This window comes from Amblyomma maculatum, chromosome 3, assembly GCF_055883805.1.
Source record: "Amblyomma maculatum isolate TAMU_Amacu chromosome 3, ASM5588380v1, whole genome shotgun sequence".
Lineage (NCBI taxonomy): Eukaryota > Metazoa > Arthropoda > Arachnida > Ixodida > Ixodidae > Amblyomma > Amblyomma maculatum.
Window position 1 is genome coordinate 130,482,458 of NC_139346.1, and position 6,301 is coordinate 130,488,758.

A 6,301-nucleotide genomic window follows, 5' to 3' on the forward strand; every position below is an offset into this window, starting at 1 on the left:
TGGGCTTAAACTGAACATTAAAAAGACAAAGATCATGGCGTCTTGCCCTATCAAGTCCTGGAGCATCAATGGACAAGAAGTGGAAGCTGTGACAGATTTTCTCTTCTTGGGCTCCAAGACTACCTCGGAAGGAGACTGCAGCCATGAAATTAGGAGACGCCTGCTTCTGGGAAAGAGAGCAATGGTTAGCCTTGACCGCCTAGTAAAGAGCAGAGACATTAGTCTGCCAACCAAGATCCGTATAACTCGTGCTATGGTCTTTCCAGTCGTGATGTATGGATGCGAGCGTTGGACTGTGAAAAAGGCTGACCGCCGAAGAATTGACGCGTTTGAATTGTGGTGCTGGCGAAGACTCTTGAGAGTTCCTTGGACTGCCAGAAGATCAAATCAGTCGATATTGTCGACCATAAACTCTGACTGCTCATTGGAGGGTCAAATTCTAAAGTTAAAGCTCAGCAACTTTGGTCATCTGATGAGAAGAGAGGAGCCGCTGGAGAAAGATTTGATATTGTGAAAGGTTGAAGGTCACCGGAGAAGGGGTAGGCAGCGAACGTGTTGGTTAGACGGCATCCTGGAGGCGCTACAGATGACGTTATGTGATGTTAGAAAAATAGTGAGAGACCGGAAAGCGTGGCCTGACATGGAGTCACGGAGAGTCGGACACGACTGAACAACTGAACTGAACTGAACAGCACAGTAGAGATACAGATGTAAAAAAAAAGAACACGACGACGACGACTATTGCCTCTCTTAAGAAACGTCTTCATTTCTTTTCATATATGCAAGTATCAGCGAATTGTGGCCATTTAACCAATGAATTCCCTTGTGCCTACCGTAAGTGTAACCACTAGGTCTGTTCTCAGGACTAAAAACTGACTGGTGCTTTGAAGGTCTTTCTAACAGCAAGTTGGTTGCGAAACGTTTCACACTGACAACAACCAACAAGACAATTTTGTGCCCCCTGCGGCAATCGCTGACCTCTCGAAATTAACATGTTGAAGGTGAACAAGTCATTTTTTTCAGTTGGGTGGCAGCTTCTGCAACACTGTTACCAGCTGGCCGAAATTTTTATAAAAGTTACTAAAGAAGAGATAATATGACGGGAGACAATAAAGATATAGCTGGTGATGGCAACCAATCTTTTAGCCTTAAAAAATCAGTAGCCATAGTGTCTAACCCTTTTGAGGTAAAAACAATGTATCGCTGGCATATACAATTACATCGACTCTCGATCACGAAATTTTAAAAAAGCTCCCTCTAGATACAAATTGACGATGACTGACATGAAAAGCTTACCTTAGCAGCTTAGCTGTCTAATCAGCGGGAGACGCATTTGCCACCTAAAGGTGTGGAGCGGTAGAAGGCTTAACGTGTGGGTCCGGAACCCAGAACGAGGCTTTTCTCTCTATCCCTGCTCCCTCTGCGCAGCATCAATATAGCCTACTTTTCAAAACAGTTAGCGCGTATAAGGCTACGCGGTTGCTCCAGCGGCTCAGGTTATAGATTAAAGAAATGCGAATATTTGTCTACATTTTACAGAAGAAGAAAACTACGTAATTTTCATGCCCCTGCTAGCTAGAGTAGAAATAAAAGTCTGCAACTAAGATTGTATTGCGATAAGCCTTGGAAATGCGACAGTTTTCTGGAAGGGTCTTACTCCGTTTGCTGTACAGGAGGAGACAAAGAGAGAATTAAGAATATCTCCGATTGGACATAGCGAAGGAAGCGCTATCTGGCTAGAGGATGCAACTCGTCCATCTATGTGATAGGGGGGATGCGATATAAGGGTCATCAGTGCGATATATTGCCTCGATCATACAAAGTGTAGGCCGCTATCCGCAACTCGATTGGGGTGGAGCTTGCGCATGGCCATGAACTTGACGCTTTGTCTTCCGCACTCGCTGGCGAAGTCGGCTCAGTGCGTCAGCATGAGCATGGTTGAGAAAGAGGGCTGACTGTAAAGCGGGCCGCGTTCCGGTGAGTCTTTTCTACTCTTGCATTCCAGTATCCAGTAAGAGGAAAGTATATAAATGTTATGCACTCCAAGACACACCTATGTGTCACATATCTGAAGGCCCGCGAAAACTGCCTGAAATTTGCTCTTTACGGCACACAGTTCACGTCGTGAATGTGACATATCGAAAGTTTTCGAAGAGCCTAGAGAAGTTGTCATGAAATCGACAATTCCGGATGCATAATCTCTGCTGGACCGTACGGTAGGGAATACTTCGTGCCTATAAGAGAAGGAAAAATAAGCACACAAATTCGAAAGAAAATGAACTCTGCGAATTTTAAAGGGCGCCAAGGAAGTGCTGTTACTGGGGTTGTAACTTTATTCTTCTTAGACATAAATGTGCTCGTGAACTGACAAAAAGCTTTCAGGTATTAATATTTTTGTTCATTAACTAGGGGTTTGCAGCTAAGTACACCTAGATTTCAACTATTGTTTCGACAGCAAAACACAGCGTGTCTAAAAGGTTAAACTGAGAATAACTACGTGTTCGAAGAAAATCAGTATAATGACCATAACTGAGAGTTAGAGAGTAGCATGGATTATAGATAGAAATTCCAAGATAACAATATCCAAGCAGAGGTCAACAGCAAGTATTTCAGCGGTAGGAGATTAGCCCTTTGGGTTTGTTCTTGCCGAAGATCATATTAACTCCGCGCTCCAAGTACAGTACCAGCCGCACTTGGCGGGAACACCGCTCCACGTGGCCGCGCACGTGCTTAGCATCGCTGCGGCCTAGGCAGCAGAAAATTCACGCAAAACAAATGACAAGAAGCACCGCATTGTGGTCCCCGTAATCGTGCTTCACTCAACAATTATTCGAAACCGGGTTATGTACAGCAGGGGAAAGCCGGTGTGCGGTCACGCGAAGCCGTGTTTATGTTAAGTGTGATTGACACTGTACATGGCGGGGACGTAGGAATCTATGGCGGGCCACTTTGGCCGTGATGTCCAGCTCTAAACCCGCGCGGACTAGGGCGGGTATATTGGACGTCTAGGAAGCAATGAGTAGAGGTGAGATGGTAGAGGATATATGTACTCAAATTAGAGCAGTTGAGAGACGGGGGAAGGAACCCACCGCAATGAGAACAAGCCGGGTCAACGCTCAATGTATGCATGCAAAGTTGTTAGGAAGGCGTGCGCTTGAGCAGCGAGCCAGACAGTGCTGTATGCGCGAAACAGCTACTTATGAGGTGGTAAATGCGTTTGGCAGCTGGCAGAACAAAAGAAAGGAGGTCTAAGCTACTGTTTTGTTAAACCTGTGAGGATTTCACAGACACTGGCCGTTGTGAGCAAACTGATTCTTTATAGTTTTCCAGTGAGAGTGAATCCATTCAAGGTGAATACGCCTAAATTCGTGAATAAGGAAGGAAGGGGGGGGGGGAGGGAGAGGCGTGGACATTTTAACGTACCCACGATGGTTTTGCGAAGAAAGGCCTGTCATTTCCGCTTGATCAGCCTCCGACTCCCCGTATAGGCATTACACGTGGTGCAGTTGTCAACTGTTAATGGAGAGCTCTGTGGAAAATTTTGTAACCGGCATTAGGCATACGAGCCCAGGAAGAAACATCTTTACAGTGTCCAACATGACCAGAGTATCTTCCTACTGCTTAAGCATCATGCGTTCTACTGGGCCTGTGCATACAATGAAATGTTTCAGGTTACAACGTTCTACGACAGGACGGCGATGCCATTGACCCCAAGGAGAGTTTCCCATTATTGTAGATAGCTATCGCTGTTAAGGGCCTCAGCAAAATAGATAGACTGATCTGGAAAGGAGCCTGACTGGCGCTGCACTCCGCGTCACCGCTCAAGCGTGCAACAATGCCTTACGGGACCCATATTCGTCGTGTGAATAGGGACAGATAACGGTGATATCTTCGGCCGTAGAGAGCTTTCCAAGCGCAGCTACTGCGATGTCACATTTACACGCCCATTTTAGTAAAGCAAGGGCGTTATAGAGTGCACACGAGCACAAAAAATTGCTGATGTTATAAAACTACCCGATTGGACTCGATATGGTCATGGGTTTCGGCAGCTGCTCTTGGTTATATGCAGATATGTCTGGACTGCTGACCGTAACAGGTTGGAATCGAGGCGCTTTCTGTTCACTGTGATGCGAAATCAACACGTTTTTGCTTGGCTGAATTCACAACCTGCCATAACCACCTAAATAAATAACTGAAAACATAAAAAACGCAGATTAGCACATAGGGCAACAACATCGCTGTTACAAAAACGTGCAGCAGAAACGCCGCTGCTTCTCGCATTCAGCTCTTAATGAGACATAAGCACCCCATAATTGATTTTCTTTATAGCGACACCTGATTGAGCTACATTCGCACCTCATGACGTCGAGGACTTTTGTGGTGGCGTGGTAAAAATGTGATTGGGAAAGGGGAGGGGGCAGTTAGGCCAGTGTGCGGTAAAATTATCCCAATCACTTCTTTGCTTTTGCAAGAGCGAATAGTCTGCGAAGGTTTTATTGATTTCTAACAAATTGCCATTCCATTAATAGCTATAAATAACCATAAGCGCACGGTTTCAAAGGGAAGCATGCAATGAGTGGATCGCTGACATCTGTGATTTACAAAAAAATTCATGGGATAAGAAGTAGTGCTACACTGAAAAATATCTCGACGCATAAAAAAGTCGCAGCCACAGGGAGGTGGCATATCTTGTTCTTACGCGGTCTCCTATCTTAATCTGTCCACAATAATTGCGAATATCTGAAAATATGGTACGAGGAATACTAATGATGTTGACGGATATTTATTACTTCTGTAGGTGCGGGCGCTTATTTTAATCAGTTTTCTTTGACCACATTTGTTTTCTAATTACTGGCGCGACAAAGATTTTAGAAGGTTAAAATCTTTTTAAGCATTTATTTCATTTTTGACTAGGCATTGTGCATAATATCGATTTCCCAAGGATTAAAGTGCCGTTAGCTGGCTTAATTTTGATGAAGTAATTGCAGCATGATGGGAGCATTGTTGCTAACAACATGGTATGCCTCGTGTGCTATGGTCACAAATGGTCCAAAACAGTGAGGTGAACAACACGAACTAGAATGAAGAGACACTACAAGCTGTTTTAGCCATGTTCTCCACTGCACTGCTGTCTATTATGAATATTCAGCCACAAACCACGCTTTTTTCACTAATGAACAAGTACACGTAATCACGAAGGTAGCCTGCGAGGCATACGCCTGCCACATGCATCGGAAACATTTACCTTAGTTTACGCCGTAGTGGAAGGCTCCGGAAATTTTAACCACCTCGGGTTTTTAACGTGCACTGACTTCGTATAGCAAACGGGCGCTACGTTTTGCGCCTCCGCCAAAAAGCGGCCTCCGTGGCCGGTATTCAATTCCGGATTCTTGGGCACATTGTCGAGCGTCCTAGCACTGCCCCACCCTAGCGGCGTACTACAAGCTGTGTCGAGCGGAACAGGAGGTCCACATTATACGCGTTTTAAACAAGATGGAAGTATTGCATTATAAATTCACGGCGCTTAAACTTTCTACCTCGTCTTTGAATGCTTGTTTGCCCCCCGTTCGAGCTGGCGAAATGAAAACGCCCACGTACGTCTACGCACAAAGCAAGGGTCTAACGCTGGAATTATTGCACATATAATAAGCCCTGCCAGATTTTCATACACTTTGCAGAGCACAGGTTTCGGAGCTACGAGGCATATCGAGCAGAGCAGAGAGGTCACAAAAGCATTTGTGTGCCAGTAATATTACGCAACACTATTATAATGCTTAGAAATGCTCATACTCTTCACTACAAAAAAGAAATCAACATTCACTATGAAAACATTAGGGAAACTCTTCGTAGACTTCCTCTTCCTGATAAATCCCTCACTACTACGCAAATACGCGTACTTAGACGCATACAACTAAATACAATCCTTACTCCTGCGCCATCATTTCTATACCGAATCAGACATTCCCCCACAGGCCCAAATTGTTCTGAACATTATGCACACTTAGAAGACTGCATGTTTTTTCTGCCCTGTTGAAATACAGTCACCCCACTTTCCACACCCTCCTCCCCCAACTTGGCGGGCTTGATTAGCCTCTGACCAGCTGAAGGACCAGTTGGCAATGGTGACTCTGGCCCAGGACATTCTCGATGCTTAATAGTGCGTTGAATAAAGTTGTTTCCTCCTCCTACAACGTAGAATACTTCAGCAGGACAAAAAATGGCTTCAAAATGTTTTCTTTTCTTTCAACCATCCTCTGAAATTGGTGTTGTTCGGTAGTTTTTGAAGATTTCCAGATAATAT